The 18,858-nt window shown below is 43.8% G+C and overlaps 1 protein-coding gene across 1 annotated transcript in view; it reads left to right on the top strand.

Annotated features, from left to right (window-relative positions):
- Positions 1 to 17,704, top strand: part of LOC129697257 (actin-binding LIM protein 2-like) — a 143,406-nt gene extending 125,702 nt beyond the window's left edge. The window contains exon 16 of the mRNA XM_055635654.1: positions 8,668 to 17,704. The gene's annotated coding sequence lies outside the window, so the exon portion shown is untranslated. The remainder of the gene's footprint in view (positions 1 to 8,667) is intronic.
- The last annotated feature ends 1,154 nt before the right edge of the window (positions 17,705 to 18,858 follow it).

Genomic DNA, 18,858 nt, shown 5'->3' on the forward strand with positions numbered 1-18,858 from the left:
TAAGGTTTACTTCTCATTTCAAGAGTCAAGAGTGTTTTATTGTCATATGTCCAGGATGGTCAATGAAATTCTTACTTGCTGCAGCACAACAGAATATGTGAATATGTAAACATAGTAAATAACGGGGGAAGAGGAAAAAAAAGTTCAATAAATAACAAATATAGTGCAATAATAATATAGTCTTCTGCAGTTCAGAGCTTATTTGTTGTTGTGTTTAATAGCCTGATTTGAACTGGAGCCCAGCTGACAAAAATATGGAAATAAACTGAAAGCTGCCAATAATGATTGAAACACAGCCCCGGCTGAACTTGCTGTGTCCTGATTATCAAAGTCAATCTGTGTTGTACTTAACCAGATGGTAGCTTGATCTGTTACTTCCCAAAGGAACAGTGCCAGTATAAACAGAATACAGGTGCACAACCTTTTATCCGAAAGCCTTGGGACCAGTCGGTTTTCGGAATGGAAGATTTTTAGCGTAGATTTTAACGGCTGGCTCAGTGGCAGAGTGCTCGGCTCGTATCCGTAAAGTCGCGAGTTTGCGCCTCGATCCCGGCAGTTACTCGATCGCGAGTTTGAGTCTTCAATGTAGGTTTTTCTTGCAGAATAGGAGAGAATAGGGAGGGTTAGGCTGGGATCCTTCTCTGCGAGATGATCTTAGTGCGGGAGACAAGTGTAGGAGAGGTGTACTGACTGTGTGGGCAGAACTTTGGAAGTGATTGCCCACCATTCTCAAAAGCCGCTGTGTCTCCCTGTCCCTCCAACTCCAGAGGAATCCGCTGCCCGATGCGCTGCTACGGCGACAAGTGGCAGTTCGCCCACAGCCCGAGCTGCGCCCCCTCATCCGCAACCCGGGTTCCTCTGGAGTTGGAGCGGGTCTGGGCTAGAGTTGCTGCTGGCTGTGAGTCTCTGGGATCTCCGTGCTTGCAGTGGGCCTGGGGGTCGGTGGCCCGATGAGGGGGGCGCAGCTCGGGCTGTGGGCGAACTGCCACTTGTCGCTGTAGCGGCACATTGGGGAGCGGCTTCTGGTGGTCCTGACGTCTCTCAGCTCCTGTCCAGGGGGGGTGGTCGGAGACGTCAGGACCAACAGGAACCCGCTCCCCGATGGGCCGCTACAGCGACAAGTGGCAGTTCGCCCACAGCCCGAGCTGCGCCCCCTCATCCGCAACCCGTCATCTGGAGTTGGAGCGGGGCTGGGCTAGAGTTGCTGCTGGCTGTGCGTCTATGGGATCTCCGTGCTTGCAGTCGGTGTCCCGTTGGTCCTGACGTCTCCGGTCACCTCCCTGGAATGGAGCTGAGACTGGGAACTGTACCGCCCTTGCCCCCTCCCTCTGCAACTGCAAACAACCCCACAGTTCCCAGTCTCAGCTCCTGTACAGGGGGGTGGCCGGAGACGTCACAGCCCGAGCCATCAGCTTCTGTCCCTACGGGGACAGCGGAGAGCGTGTTCCTCTGGAATTGGAACGGGGCTGGGCTGCTGCAGGCTGTGGGTCTCTGGGATCTCCGTGCTTCCAGTGGGCCTGGGGGTCGGTGTCCCGTTGGTCCTGACATCTCCGGTGATTGGCACTAGCTCCGACGTGAAGACAGTGCAAAGCCCCCGCGCCGGTGCAATGCGCGGGGAGCTGGAGAGGGGAGGGAAGGGGTCACACACATGGCCGGGAAGCAGAGGGGTGTAGGTGGGGTGAAACTGAAGGGAGCGACAATTTGCTGCTGCCCGCTGAGTTAAAAAAGTTCCCACGCAAGACTCACGATACACTGTGTATCGTGAGTCTACCGTGGGAACTTTTTAACCTCAGCGGGCAGGCAGCAGCAGATTGTCAATTATTAACCCTCCCGCGCAATATACCCTCACCTTCTCTTTTATGAATGGGGCTTTAGTTCCCCTTTCTTCGAGGACCGACCGGAGGTTCCGCTGTCACCTCTGCGGGCCGCCCTCGGTGAACGTTTTCAAGGACCTTTCTTCAAGGACTGAAAAAATGTCGCTATTCGGAGGTTTTCGTTATTTGGATCGTCGGATAAAAGGTTGTGCACCTGTAGTAGGCTCCCCTCGATCATGACTGACCATGGGTGATGCATTGTAGTTTGCAGGTGACGTGTGCAGGTGATGTCAGATGCAAGCCTGGGTGATGTCATATGGAGGGCAGGCTGTTCCCATGCACAGAGGCGGAAATATCCTGTCCCCCTCTGTTTTGAGAGGTGGGGGCAATCCCCCCTCATTTTTGTAATCTGGATTTTAAAACCCGGTGAAATTGCCACTTGTTGCAAGACTGGTGGGACTGGTATTCCGGTGGGACTGCTGATCGAGGGCGCCGATTGGACAAGAGAGACATCGATCAGCAGGCAATGAGGGCAGGACATGATGATTCAGCGCGATGATTGGAGGAGGGAGGTGTTGGTCAGAGATAGAAGTAAGGGAGTGTGATTGAGGATAGAGTGCGGTGATTGGAGGAGGAAGACTTGCCCAGGTCTTAGGGTCACAACGGCAGCCCTGGACACAGACCTGTGCCTCATCCGCAGCCAGGATCGATCCCGGCCGGCTCACCGGCGCTGCAGTCGCTGCCGAACCTCCAATGGACCATCTCCGTCTCCACCCGAGTGCACCCCCCCCCATCCCCCACACCGGGAGGTGGCCAGAGACGTCGGGAGTCAGACAGGCATGGTGCCCCCAGGCCCACAGCCAGCGCAGAGAAGCAGTGCAAAACCCAGCTCAACAGTGCCTCTTCCGCCAGGTTAACCTACAGCCCTGCCTGGACTTGCGGGAAATATGGCCCAGGCATACAGCCAGTGCTGAGAAGCAACGCTAGCTCCACGACTCCGGACTGGTATTCCGTCAGTCCAGGCAGGGCTGTAGGTTAACCCGGCGAGACAGGCAGAGTTGCGCTGCATTTAGCGCTGGTTTGAGCTGTAATTACCGTCCACAAGGCCTTGCGTGTGTGTGTGAATGTGTGCACGCGCGCGCGACCACCAAGAAATTGTGCTCCCCCGGTCCCCTCCATATTTTAATAGCGATTTCCGTCACTGCCTATTCAGCACGTCCCCCCTCTCTACGTCGCTGATCGATCCAAAGGGCCGTTACAGTTTGGCACCAGCGCCATCGCGGGAGCTGCCAGAACGAGGTTGTAGATAACGACAAACTGCCATAGAGGCTCCAACTCCGGATTTTCTTGAGGTTTACTCCTGGAGCCTTTTCCATGACTGGATATGGCCACAAGGCATTGGAGGTTTTAAATCAGAGTTTTCCCTCTCCTAGATGGACTGCCTACCCAGGCTGACAAGCCTCATCTGCCCGAGACGTGGGGGCGGGAGCATCTACCTTCCCTTGCAGGTCTATAGCACCTGCCCACTGCCCACATAAACAGAATAATAATGATACTAAATTGTTAATATTTATGGATGATATAATACAGGAAATTTAGTGGTTCAATCATCAACACTTGCTAATCATCATTTGTTTAAAGATACATTTCTAAGAGGAAAGGAATTGCAAAGTTTGCGGTATTTTGATATAACGTTTTACAGATGTAGCATTTTGTTGAATCTAAATTCATAACATCATGTGACAACAGCCATATTTTTATATTTGTTAATAAGCATTGTAATTTTTTTCATAAGTAATAATCTTTTTTTTAATCAGTCACAGGTCTTTGCGTTTCAAATTCTGAGCCTGCACCATCTGAATTTGTGATATTTTAGATTAATGGTTAATTCAGGCAGTGGAATAATTTGAGTTGCCGTCATGGTATCAGTGCTCGAGAAGTTTGAATGAATGTAATTGAACTTAGAAACATCTCATTATAAAGGTTTTCATTATTTTGGAACTAAAGGGCATCTAAACTTTAATTATGATGAAGTACAAAATTACTTATGGGTCCTTTAGTTACTGAGTTCCAAGGGCAACATTAATTCCAATTAATTTAAAAACTCTAGAAATCATAGGTTAGATTGCACTGGACAAGAATTGTATGAGAATCACCACTCATCGTCCTGTATAACCCACCTCTCAGTGGAGCAGATGCTGTAACTTTGGTTTAGGCCCGGGCTCGGCAACCTTGTTCTGCATAGGGGCCAGGACACACGTCTGTGAGCGGATGCGGGGCCACATCTATCACGTGATAAACATGGATCCCGCCCCCATCCCGCTCCAGATTGCAGGCATCAAATCACATATTCACAGAAGGTGCGCGGCCATGCCGGCGGCTTTGCGCAGGATGCGGTACAGCCAGCGCTCGGCCGTGCTCAGCGACACTCGGGGCTCGGCCACGCACGGGTCTCAGCAGCACCGCCATTGCCGCCGTCAGCGCAGGCCTCCTTGCGTCACTGCGCCTGGGCGCTGCGGCCTTGGGCCCGGGAGGTACCGGAGATGATGGAAATCTGCAGGCCGGATGATTTTGGGTTACGGGCCGCAGGTTTCCGACCCCTGGTTTAGAGATACAGCGCAGAAACAGGCCCTTCAGCCCATTGAGTCCGAGCCGACCAGCGATCACGTACATGAACATTATCCTACACACCAGGGGACAATTTACAATCTTCACCAATTAGCCTACAAACCTATATGTTTTTGGAGTGTGGAAGGATACCGGAGCACCCGGGTATAACCCACGGGGTTTACGGGAAGAGCGTAGAACATAAACTCCGCGCAGACATCACCCGTAGTCAGGATCGAAGCCGGGTCTGTGGCACTGAGAGACTGCAACTTTACCGCTGCGCCACCGGGATGCCCTATGTGGTCCTTCACATTTTTCACAGAGGTGACTGGGACTCAAGTGGTGCCACTATATGAAGAGGCTCTGCCACTGGAATGCCCTGAAAAGCTTTAGCAGAAGCTAAAGTTGGGGTCGAGCTGCATCTTCTGTCAAAAGCAGCTATTGAACTTAATAGTATTTACAATATATCTAAAACTTCTAGAAATTGAAGTGAACATCATTTATACATTTCTTAAAATAGTATAAAAATGAAATAAACTTAAACAATTAACAACTGAAACTAAACCAAAATTGTCTGTACGGAGTTTGTACATTCTCCCCATGACCCACCATGTGTGTTTTCTCTGAGATGTTCGATTTTCTCCCACAAAGACATACAGGTTTGTAGGTTAATTGGCTAGTGTGTGTAGGATAATGTTAATGTGCGTGAATCACTGGCCGGTGCGGACTCGATGGGCCAAAGGGCCTGTTTCTGCACTGTATCACTAAACTAAACCAGTCAATGTAATTTTAATTTTGATAACAAGAGAAGTGAATATAATCATATCTCTAACCTACTGCACCTGACCAGAGTGTGATTATTCCCTTGTGTATCCATACACCTGTAAATAGATCAATTGTAATCATTTATTGTCTTTTTGCTGACTGGTTTGCGTGCAAGAAAAGCCTTTCACTGTACTTCGGTACACGTGACTATAAACTAAACCAACTAACTGACACAATAATACTGTATGCTGATAACCGCAAATAGTGAAAATAGCAGCTCAGCGATATTTAAGAGATTGATTTAAATTTAACGCTATGTGAAACAGAAGGGAAAACCGTCGTTAAAAAATGTCCCTACCCCTACCCCCAAATCGTATGACACTCAAAGATTAGAAATTAATTGCGGAGGGTGGGGAAATCATGAGTACTAATCTCAGTCTGATACCAGGGTTCTTAGTTCTTGGTCCACCAAAAATATTCCAAATGGAATTTAAACTGGAGGTGGCGGAGGGTGGACTTAAGCAAAAAAGGGTTCTTGGGGAAGAAGAGCTACCTTAAATGTAGTTGCGTCTGGTGGGGAACTATAGTAGGGTGAAGACTATTCCATGCTTTAATTGTGCGGGGGAAGAATGAATTGCTCTACCGTACCCGTAGTGGAACCACTAACATTTTTGCCTGTCAATTTGTGTGACATCTAGAAAGACTGTTGGAAGAGAATAGTTTGAAATGATGATCATTGCAGCAGGGAATATTGTTCACCCAAGATAATCTACTGAGAATTAAATGTATACATTGCACATTAACGTGTTGAGGGGATGAATGAGTTATGGCTGAATGCCAAATGATTGAAGTTGGGCACCAGAAACATTCATGTGTAAAACCAACCTTTCAAAGCCAAGCCTTACTTCTTATTGAACTTCAGAGACTACTCAAGTTTCAAGTTTCAAGTGAGTTTATTGGCATGTGTCCCTGATAGGACAATGAAATTCTTGCTTTGCTTCAGCACACAGAACATAGTAGACATTTACTACAAAACAGATTAATATAAATATATAAACACATGAATAAATAAAATGAAATGATAAAATGCAAATAATCAAAGTTTTGTCCGAGTCAGGTTTAATAGCCTGATGGCTGTGGGGAAGTAGCTATTCCTGAAACTTGTTGTTGCAGTCTTCAGGCTCCTGTACCTTCTACTTGAAGGTAGCAGGGAAATGAGTGTGTGACCAGGATGGCGTGGGTCTGTCAGCCTTTTTGAGGCAGCGACTGCAATAAATCCCCCCCGATGGAAGGAAGGTCAGAGCGGATGATGGACTGGGCAGTGTTTACTACTTTTTGTAGTCTTTTACTCTCCAGGGCGCTCAAGTTGCCGTACCAAGCCACGATGCAATCGGTCAGCATGCTCTCTACTGTGCACCTCTAGATGTTAGAGAGAGTCCTCCTTGACAAACTGACTGTCATGCATTTTTTTTTTAAATAAGTCTTTATATTGTGCTTTTGTAGTCTCAGGCTATGCTAAACTGCTTTGGAGCTAGTGACATGTTCTTTAAAATGTATTTGAACATAGACGAGTACAGCACAATGTCCATGACAGTATGATGATTGTTAAAATCATTTTCTCTGCCTCCAGGCGATGCATTCCCTGAATGTCCATGTGCCTCTTTAAATGCCTCTTAAATGCCGCTATCATATCTACCTCCTGGCAGCGCGCTCCAGGCACCATAGCTTTCCGTGTTCAAAAAGAACTTGCCACTCACATTTGCTTTAAACCTCGTTCCTCTCACCTCATCTTTGACATTTCCACCCTGGGAAAAAGATTCCATCTACCCTATGCATGCCTCTAAAAATTTAATATCCTTCTATCATGTCCTCCCTCCGCCTCTCATGCTCCAGAGAAAATAAACCAAGTTTGCCCAACCTTTCTTTTATAGTTCTCACTCTAATCCAGGCAGCATTCTAAACCTCTTCTGTTCCCTCTCCAAAGCCTCCGTACCCTCAAAATCTTACAGAATACTTCAAATGTGGCTTAACCAAAGTCCTATGAAACTTCCTGATTCAAATACTCAATGTCCCAACTGATGAAGGCAAGCATACCACATTCCTTCTTTACCAGTCTATCTACTTGAGTCACCACTTTCAGGGAGCTTTGGATTTGGACCCCAATATCACCCTGTACATCAGGGGTTCCCAACTTTTTTCATCCCGTTTACCCCTGGCAACTTTAATAGCACATAACAATGTTATTTCACTTATTTATGAACAACTAATGATGATGAACCAGAACCAAACACAGTCAGTCGATGAGAAAAAAATATGTACAAATCCAGAATCAACAAATTTACCTCCTGGATAGGCAAATTTTACCCCCAGGTTAGGAACCCTTGCTGTACATCAATGATGTTAAGGATTTTGCCATTATACTTTACCCTTACATTCGACCTCTCAAAACACAACTTCTCAGGTTGAACTCCATCTGCCATATCTCTCCCCATCTCTGTCGCTGAACCTTATCCCATTGCATACGTTGACATCCGTTCTCACCCTCCACAACTCCGCCAATGTTGGTGTCATCAGCAAACCTACTAACCTAACCCATCTATGTTTATGTCCAAGTTATATATCACAAACAACAGATGTCCCAGCACAGATCCCTGCAGAACTACACTAGTTACAGACTTCCAGTCAGGATAACACCAACCCAGCACAATCCTCTGTTTTCTATAAATTCAGAATCCAAATGACCAATGCACTGTGGATTCCATGCATCTAAATTATTTGGATCAGCCTTCCATGAGGGAATTTATCAAATGCTCCGCTAAAATCCACGGAGACAATGTTGACTGCCCTACCCTCATCATTTGTACTTGTCACCTCCTGAAAAAACTCAGTCAAGTTCATAAGACAATAGGCAATAGGTGCAGGAGTAGGCTATTCGGCCCTTCAATTCAGCACCGCCATTCATTGTGATCATGGCTGATCATCCCCAATCAGTACCCCGTTCCAGCCTTCTCCCCATATCCCCTGACTCCGCTATTTTTATTTATAAGGTGTGACCTGCTGTGACAAAGCCATACTTTGACGGTAAAGGGCCTGTCCCACTTGGGCGCCATTAGCGCATCATTTACGTGACATAATTTACGCGTCACGACGCACGTGCCATGATGTAAGCATGGTGAGCGGTGACGTAAGCAGTGACGCGCGCGGCACCCTAGGATTTTGGGATGTACAAAATCTTCACGCGCCATCTGCAGTTTTAAATTTTAAACATCTGCAGTTCTTGTTTGATTTTCAAAATATAGAATTTGCTGGAAATGTGCAGCAGATGCACTTCAGGCTGGTAGTTAGATTTTTTTTTTAAAATGACACGAGGTCAAAATAATTTTGAATAAAGCTCTAATTTCATTGAAATATATTCTACTTTTGTGTAAAACAAAACAAAATGTTATTTTAGTACAATACAGTATCTGTTTCTCTTTTCCAGCGACATTTGTCTCCAGAGGAATTCTATCGGGTATTTGGATTGACAATAGAAGAATTTAATCGACTTGCATTATGGAAGCGTAATGACATGAAGAAAAAAGCACGGCTGTTTTAACTGGAAATTAATACATACATTTCAACAGGAAAATTCCTCCTTGGCAATCCTACTAAAAAAAATAAATGCCTCCGCTCAGAAATGGAACATCCAATGTGTTATATCATCAACCGATGGATTTTGAGAATGTGTGGGCCTTGAAGTTATGTTAACGCTAATCTTGCATGAAAAGCTAGGTATTGCAGCCATTAAGCTCTAAGCTTAGACTGTTGTTTGCTGAAGACATGTATAAAATTGCCATCTATTTAAATTAAAGTGTAATAGAACTGCTTGTGAAAGGAGGGGGGGGGGGGGGAATGGGAAATTCAGAATGTTAATATATAAAAGTGTATTTTATTCTGGTGAAAAGAAAAGTGAAAATCTCCGACCTGGCAATAATTTGTTAACATCTCATTAATTGCTCCAGGTTTTTTTAACAATCACTCTGGTACAATAATATGTTATTGCAAATAGGCTAGTTGGTCGGGAGCATACTTGAGATCAATTATAGAAATTAATATAGGTATAATTACTGCTTCTTGCTAATACCTGTGGAAAAATTGTGTGGTGGAAAGCAGGAGATAAAACTAAGTTAGTACTGCACTTTATTCATATATACAAACATATACTCAAGATTCTAACACCTTGTGCAATTATCTGGATTGGTGTCCATTAATACACTAACATTTTTGTAAATGTGCAATATCTATAACACTCACAAGAACTAAATTTAAACCTGCTGCAGTGAAATGCAACAAAACATTATGTCTGCAGTAGTTACATGTTAGCCAGTCTTTGGTTAGAAGGCCCTTTTATAAATCTTGGGCCTAGATAATATTTACATTAGTGACAAAATGGTAACATTTCTGGTTTCATTTATTTTACATAATACTGGTGGAATTTTCTGAGTCTAATTTGAAGTTGTCATAGAATAACTATAGGTTTCAATTAAATATTAAGAAGAAAAATATTCAGGATTAATTCCACCAACAAAAAAAAACTCCCCAAAGTAATATTTAGGGCTCGAAATTGAGTTGAGAAGCATCAATCTAAGCTAGATGAAAATGGGTTTCAAAATGGAAGCACATGCTTATTCATATAAATATAGAAAATAGGTACAAGAGTAGGCCATTCGGCCCTTCGGGCCAGCACCGTGGCTGATCATCCAAAATCAGTACCCCATTCCTGTTTTCTCCCCATATCCCTTGATTCCGTTAGCCCTAAGAGCTATTATCTCTCTCTCTATATTCAATTGGAGGTATTCTAGTTATGATATTGGGTAAGGAGAAACAAAGGATGTCAGATACCCATGGCAGGAACATCTGCCGAGCTGCCTAACCCAATATCTGTGCATATCCTCACTGTGTCATGAGAAAGCCAGCAATAGTAGTTCCTGTACTTAGAAAACTAGCAACGTTGCTATATACGTGGCATCATTCTTTCACCAGGTTCAAGAACCCCAATATTGATCATCCTATTCCTGACTGCTAATGTTCTTTGTAGTGATCCCTATCTCCATATTCAATCCTGTGAAATGCTGTCTGCTGATACGACTCACCCTCAGATCTTTCACCCACTCTCGACCCCTTCCCTCACCCTCAGCTCTACATCTTGCCCTCACCAATAATACTGTTTAAGGACTGCTATTATTTCATGATTATACATTAACAGAATTGCTTCACTTCCTATGAACTTCCCATCCCCCTCTTCTGACAAATTCTCATAATGTTTTTTTGTCATTCTTTCTAAAATCGCTTTATGTGACTGTTAAAATTCTATTTAAACAACTCTTCTGCGAAGTATTTCAGACAGTTTGCTTTGTTAAAGTTATTACATAAATGCAATGTTGTATCTGCTTTCTGCATTGGAAGTAGAACTAGTCAATGGATACTGGTGCTCTTTGCAAATCAAGGACTGATTGCTAAGCCAACAAAATGTGGTCATAGATTCATAGTCATACAGCATGGAAAACGGGCAGCAGGCTCAACTCATCCATGCAAACCAAGATGCATCATTTAAGTTAGACTCATTCGCTTGCATTTGGCCTATATCCCTCTCAAATCTTCCAATACATGTGCCTGTTCAAGTGTTTTTTTTAAATGTTGTTATTGTACCTTCCCAAACTACCTCCTCTGGTAGCTCATTCCATGTACCCACCACCGTCTGAACGAGAAAGTTTCCCCTCAGCTTCCTTTCAAATCTTTCTACTATCACGTTAACCTATGTCCTCTGGGTCTTTATTCTCCCTTGGCTAAAAGACTCTGTGCGTACACCCTACCTAGACCCCGCATGATTTTACACACCTCCCAAGATCACCCCTAGCCTATGCAATCTCTCTCTATATTACTGGCCCTTCAGTCCTGGCAACATCTTAATACATCTTCTCTGCACTCCTTCTAGCTCAATTACCTCCTTCCTATAACAAGGTGACCAAAACTGAACGCAATACTCCAAATGCATCCTTGGCTACCTTTTGTAAAACTGTGACATTACGTCCCAGCTTCTGAAGGGCCTGTCCCACTTGGGCGTCATTTGCACGTAATTTACGCGACATCAATTACGCGTCACGATGCACGACGCATGCGTCGGGCCGCGCACGTAATGCGCGCATGGTGCGTGGTGACGTAGGCAGTGACGGTTGCCACGGCTCCCCAGGATTTTGGGCTGGACAAAACCTTCACTCGCCATCTGCATGATGCGCAAATGACGCTCAAGTAGGAGAGGCCCTTGACTGACGAAGGCCAATGTACCAAAAGCCTTCTTTACCACCCTATTTATCTGTGACACAATTTTCAGTAAACTGTGCTCGTGTATTCCTAGATCCCTCTGCTCTACAAGACTTCCTGAAGCCCTACCATTCATTGTGAAGGTCTTGCCCTGGTTTGACTTCTCAAAATGCAACACCTCATACTTATCAGCATTAAACTCAATTAGCCATTCTTCTGCCTACTTGCCCAGCTGATCAAGATTCTGTTGAAATCTTCACTGTCTATGAAACCTTTAGTGTAATCTGCAAACTTATCATGCTTTAAATTACTAATCATGCCTTGCACATCCTCATCTCCAGTGCCCCCCATAATGTTTGGGATTAAGAACCATCATATATTTATTTGTACTCCACAATTTGAGATTTGTAATAGAAAAAAAATCACGTGTGGTTAAAGTGCACATTGTCAGATTTTTTATAAATCCATGTTTATACATTTTGGTTACACCATGTAGAAATTACAGCAGTGTTTATACATAGCCCCCCATTTTAGGGCACCATAATGTTTGGGCCACAGCAACGTCATGTAAATGAAAGTAATCATGTTTAGTATTTTGTTGCATATCCTTTGCATGCAATGACTGGTTGAAGTTTGCGATTCATGGACATCACCAGTTGCTGGGACACAAAAATGCTGGAGAAACCCAGCAGGTGCAGCAGCATCTATGGAGCGAAGGAAATAGGTGACGTTTCGGGCCGAAACCCTTCTTCAGACGCCTATTTCCTTCGCGCCATAGATGCTGCTGCACCCGCTGAGTTTCTCCAGCATTTTTGTGTACCTTCGATTTTCCAGCATCTGCAGTTCCTTCTTGAACACCAGTTGCTGGGTGTCTTCCCTGGTGATGCTGTGCCCGGCCTGAATTGCAGCCATTTTAACTTATGCTTGTTTTGGGGGCTAGTCCGCTTCAGTTTTCTCTTCAGCATATAAATTGGGTTCAGATCAGGTGATTGACTTAGCAACTCAAGAATTGATCATTTTTTAGCTTTGTCCTTTGCGATTAGTAAGCTCACCAGTGCTCTCTTTATTCTTAATGATGTTCCAAACAGTTGATTTTGGTAAGCCTAAGGTTTAGAAACATAGAAATTAGGTGCAGGAGTAGGCCATTCGGCCCTTCGAGTCTGCACCGCCATTCAATATGATCATGGCTGATCATCCAACTCAGTATCCCGTACCTGCCTTCTCTCCATACCCCCTGATCCCCTTAACCACAAGGGCCACATCTAACTCCCTCTTAAATATAGCCAATGAACTGGCCTCGACTACCCTCTGTGGCAGAGAGCTCCAGAGATTCACCACTCTCTGTGTGAAAAAAGTTCTTCTCATCTCGGTTTTAAAGGATTTACCCCTTATCCTTAAGCTGTGACCCCTTGTCCTGGACTTCCCCAACATCGGGAACAATCTTGCATCTAGCCTGTCCAACCCCTTAAGAATTTAGTAAGTTTCTATAAGATCCCCTCTCAATCTCCTAAATTCTAGAGAGTATAAACCAAGTCTATCCAGTCTTTCTTCATAAGACAGTCCTGACATCCCAGGAATCAGTCTGGTGAACCTTCTCTGCACTCCCTCTATGGCAATAATGTCCTTCCTCAGATTTGGAGACCAAACTGTACGCAATACTCCAGGTGTGGTCTCACCAAGACCCTGTACAACTGCAGTAGAACCTCCCTGCTCTTATACTCAAATCCTTTTGCTATGAAAGCTAACATACCATTCGCTTTCTTCACTGCCTGCTGCACCTGCATGCCTACTTTCAATGACTGGTGTACCATGACACCCAGGTCTCGCTGCATCTCCCCTTTTCCTAATCGACCACCATTTAGATAATAGTCTGCTTTCCTGTTTTTGCCACCAAAATGGATAACCTCACATTTATCCACATTATACTGCATCTGCCAAACATTTGCCCACTCACCCAGCCTATCCAAGTCACCTTGCAGTCTCCTAGCATCCTCCTCACAGCTAAAACTGCCCCCCTGCTTAGTGTCATCCGCAAACTTGGAGATATTGCCTTCAATTCCCTCATCCAGATCATTAATATATATTGTAAATAGCTGGGGTCCCAGCACTGAGCCTTGCGGTACCCCACTAGTCACTGCCTGCCATTGTGAAAAGGACCCGTTTACCCCTACTCTTTGCTTCCTGTTTGCCAGTCAGTTCTCTATCCACATCAATACTGAACCCCCAATGCCGTGTGCTTTAAGTTTGTATACTAATCTCTTATGTGGGACCTTGTCGAAAGCCTTCTGGAAGTCCAGATACACCACATCCACTGGTTCTCCCCTATCCACGCTACAAGTTACATCCTCGAAAAAATTCTATAAGATTCGTCAGACATGATTTACCTTTCGTAAATCCATGCTGACTTTGTCCAATGATCATCAAAGACCCCTCACACCCCAAGCATGGACTGTTTGCCCTCCTCACATCAGGGAGGCGGTACAGGAGCCTCAGGTCACGTACTAGTAGGATGAGGAACAGCTTCTACAATAATACAATCACATTGCTGAACTCGGAGTCCCGCCGATAGATTTCTTCGGTCCCTCCGTTCCCATTGTTTAATTATTCTGTATTTTTTGATTATACTGTATCTTCTCTCTTTCAATTTTTTTTATTTCTTTATGCACTACTACTACGGACTGACGCAAAACTGCATTTCGTTGTACTCATACTTGTATTTGTGCGATGACATTAAAGTTGAATTGAATTGAATTGAATTTCCAAATGTGCTGCTATCCCATCTTTAATAACTGACTAGCAGTTTCCCTACTATCAATGTTCGACTAACTGGTCTGTAATTCCCTGCTTTCTCTCTCCCTCCCTTCTTAAAAAGTGGGGTTACGTTTGCTACCCGCCAATCCTCAGGAACTACTCCAGAATCTAAAGAGTTTTGAAAGATTATTACTAATGCATCCACTATTTCTGGAGCTACTTCCTTAAGTACTCTGGGATGCAGCCTATCTGGCCCTGGGGATTTATCGGCCTTTAATCCATTCAATTTACCCAACACCACTTCCCGACTAACCTGGATTTCACTCAATTCCTCCAACTCCTTTGACCCGCGGTCCCCTGCTATTTCCGGCAGATTATTTATGTCTTCCTTAGTGAAGACGGAACCAAAGTAGTTATTCAATTGGTCCGCCATATCCTTGTTCCCCATGATCAACTCACCTGTTTCTGACTGCAAGGGACCTACATTTGTTTTAACTAATCTCTTTCTTTTCACATATCTATAAAAACTTTTGCAGTCAGTTTTTATGTTCCCTGCCAGTTTTCTTTCATAATCTATTTTTCCTTTCCTAATTAAGCCCTTTGTCCTCCTCTGCTGGTCTCTGAATTTCTCCCAGTCCTCCGGTATGCTGCTTTTTCTGGCTAATTTGTACGCATCATCCTTCGCTTTGATACTATCCCTGATTTCCCTTGTTATCCACGGATGCACTACCTTCCCTGATTTATTCTTTTGCCAAACTGGGATGAACAATTTTTGTAGTTCATCCATGCAGTCTTTAAATGTCTTCCATTGCATATCCACCGTCAACCCCTTTAGAATCAATTGCCAGTCAATCTTGGCCAATTCACGTCTCATACCCTCAAAGTTACCTTTCTTTAAGTTCAGAACCATTGTCTCTGAATTAACAATGTCACTCTCCATCCTAATGAAGAACTCAACCATATTATGGTCACTCTTGCCCAAGGGGGCACGTACAACAAGACTGCTAACTAACCCTTCCTCATTACTCAATACCCAGTCTAAAATAGCCTGCTCTCTCGTTGGTTCCTCTACATGTTGATTTAGATAACTATCCCGCATACATTCCAAGAAATCCTCTTCCTCAGCACCCTTTGGCTGATGCCTAACAGTTTTATTCTTGTTTCTCAGTCTCATCATGGCTTCTTTGACTTTTATTGGCACAACTTTGGTCCTCATTTTGATAAACAGCAATAAAAGTTTCCAAAGGTGATGGAAAGACTGGAGGAAAGACTAGGTGCTGAGAGCTCTCTTATACCTGCATTAAGGAGGCAATTAAACACACCTGAGCAATTACAAACGGCTGTGAAGCCATGCGTCCTAAATATTATGATTCCCTGAAATGGGGGGGATTATGTATAAACACAGCTGGTCCTTTCTACATGGTGAAACCAAAATGTATAAAAATACCCTTTAATAAAATTTGACAATATGCATTTTAACCACATGTGATTTTTTTCCAATTATAAATCTCAAATTGTGGAGTACAGAGGCAAATAAATAAATGATGGGTCTTTGTCCGAAACATTATGGAGGGCACTGTAAGTCGCTGATTTAAACCCAAACAGCAATGGGCCCAGCACCATTTCTTCTGGCACATCATTATACTGTTCTCCAGACTACTGTTGGAATCAGTTCAAATTTGGCTACCTTAATTCTGTACATTGGGTTAAAGTTGATTGAGAGACTTTTGCATCTAATTGTACGATCTTGTATCTAACTGTTACATGTCTGATCTGGCAGGGCTTGATTCTGGCAGTGTGTGTCTGATTTAGGAAATAGCTCCATGTACCAGTTGTAGTACCGCTTACAAAAACAGATTGAGAGATTTTTTTAAATAAATTAGTTATGGGGAATAGATGGCCGCAAATAAACGGGCCTTACAGCGCCAGAGACCCGGGTTCGATCCTGACTACGGGTGCTGTCTGTACGGAGTTTGTATGTTCTCCCCGTGACCTGCGTGTGTTTTCTCCGAGATCTTCGGTTTCCTCCCACACTCCAAAGACTTGTATGTTATTTGGCGGTGTATGTGTAAATTGTCCCTCGTGTGTGTAGGATAGTGTTAGTGTGCGAGGATAACGTTATTGGCTTGGTATAAATGTTTTTCTTAAATTGACCCAAGTGTATGTAGGGTCATGTTAATGTGCGGGGATCACTGGTCGGTGCGGACTCGGTGGGCCGAAGGGCCTGTTTCCACGCTGCATCTCTAAACTAAACTAAACATTACGAATTCTATTGAAATGCTCACGACTTTATCCAAACTGCAATAAAATTAGTCTATATATCACTTATATTTCAAATATGTGCACAAAATCAATTCATTTAGAGAATTGGAAACAAGTTACATGATTGTGACTGTTGCATTTCACCACCTTCAATTTTGGACAGGGAAGATTGGATTTGTAATAAGTTAATCATTTAAAAGATCAAGGTGAGTAGTCAGTAATGGACAGGGTTATAGGATGGTGGTTGTGAGCGTTTTACGGCACTGGGCCTGCACTCTCTGGAGTTTAGAAGAATGAGGGGGAGGGGGGGGACCTCATTGAAACATACCAAATTGTGAAAGGCGAGTGGATGTGGAGAGGATGTTTCCACTAGTGGGAGAGTCTAGAACTCAATGTCATAGACTCAGAATTAAAGGACGTTCCTTTGGGAAGGAGATGAGGAGTCATTTATTTAATCAGAGGGTGGTGAATCTGTGGAATTATGCCACAGAAGGCTGTGGAGGCCAAGTCAATGGATGTTTTTAAGGCAGAGATAGATAGATTCTTGATTAGTACGGGTGTCAGGGGTTATGTGAAGAAGGCAGGAGAATGGAGAGATAGCGAGGAGGGAGAGATAGATCAGCCATGATTGAATGGTGGAGTAGACTTGATGGGCCAAGTGTCCTAATTCTGCACCTATCATTTATGACCTTATGATTCATATGAATTTGCAGTGGTAATGAAGAATGTGGCTCTTTGGCAACACATATTGGTCATGGGCTTGTTGCCCATTATGTTCTCATCATTAGGAGGCTCTAAGCTAGCAACACGGTCTTGTAAAATTACCCTTTAATATCTGCTTTGAAATATTTATATACTGTATTAACAGTGCACATAAAAATAATCTAATGCAGTACATGTGCATGAGCTACAGTTTGTTGTTTCAATCTGCAATCAATTATAAAAAGCAGATGCAAGAAACAAACACAGACAACAACAAAAATCAAACGTTTTTGATTACCAGCCAGGATTACAAAGCCATTAGTTATAGACAAACCACTTTCAAATTGAAGTTTTTGAAGTTGTTTTCATAAACCTGTATTAGTTGACTAATAATGTATTGAAGTGATTAATCCAGGAATTTGAAAATTCTTAGATTAACACTTTGCATTAACACTGGTGAGCCTTCATGCGGAAGTCTGCAAATGTGTAAGGTTGCAGCAGAATCTGATCGATTGGCCAGGGGGGGGGGGGCGGAGGAATGGTTGACGGAATTTAATACAGAGAAGTGTGAGATGTTGCATTTTGGGACTTCGAACAAGAGCAGGACCTACACGGTAAATGGTAGGCCTCCGGGTAGTGTTATAGAGCAGAGGGGTCTAGGAGTACAGGTGCATCGTTCCTTGAAGGTCGAGTCGCCCGTAGATAAGGTTGTCAAAAAGGCTTTTGGCACAATGGCCTCCATCAGTCAGAGTATTGAGTATAGAAGTTGGGAGATCATGTTGCAGTTGTATAAGACGTTGGTGAGACCTCATTTAGAGTATTGTGTTCAGTTCTGGGCACCGTTCTAGAAAATATATTGTCAAGATTGAAAGAGTTCAGAGAAGATTTACGAGGATGTTGCCAGTTTTAGAGGGTGTGAGCAACAGGGAGAAGTAAAATAGGCTGGGACTCTGTTCCTTGGAGCGCAGGAGGATTAGGGGAGATCTTATAGAGGTGTATAAAATCATGAGAGGAATAGATCGGGTAGATGCACAGAGTATTTTGCCCAGAGTAGGTGAATCGAGGACCAGAGGACATAGGTTCAAGATGAAGGGGAAAAGATTCAATAGGAACCCGAGGGATTACTTTTTCACACAAAGGGTGGTGGATGTATGGAACAAGCTGTCAGAGGAGGTAATTGAGGCTGGGACTATCCCATCGTTTTAGAAACAGTTAGACTGATACATGGATAGGACGGGTTTGGAGGGATGTGGACCAAGCGCAGGCAGGTGGGACTATTGTAGCTGGGACATTGTTGGCCAGTGTGGGCAAGTTGTGCTGATGGGCCTGTTTTCAAACTGTATCACTCTATGACTCTATGCAGACAACTCTTATTGGTATAATCTATCAGTATTTTGTTTTTGAGGAAATACAAGATTCAAATACTTTAATTTTTTTATTTAATTACAAAGAATATATGTTTTGCATCAAATTTTTAACATCTGCCATTGATTTAAGCAGAAACCTCCAATCTTCTGCCAATCGAACCTTTCTCACCTGTATCTACCTTTCAGTTTTTTCCCAAAAACTTATACTTGCATCTACCTATCAGTTGTGTAGGAAGGAACTGCAGGTGCTGGTTTTAACCGAAGATAGACACAAAATGCTGGAGCAACTC

The sequence above is a fragment of the Leucoraja erinacea genome, chromosome 1 (assembly GCF_028641065.1).
Source record: "Leucoraja erinacea ecotype New England chromosome 1, Leri_hhj_1, whole genome shotgun sequence".
In the NCBI taxonomy this organism is placed as follows: domain Eukaryota; kingdom Metazoa; phylum Chordata; class Chondrichthyes; order Rajiformes; family Rajidae; genus Leucoraja; species Leucoraja erinaceus.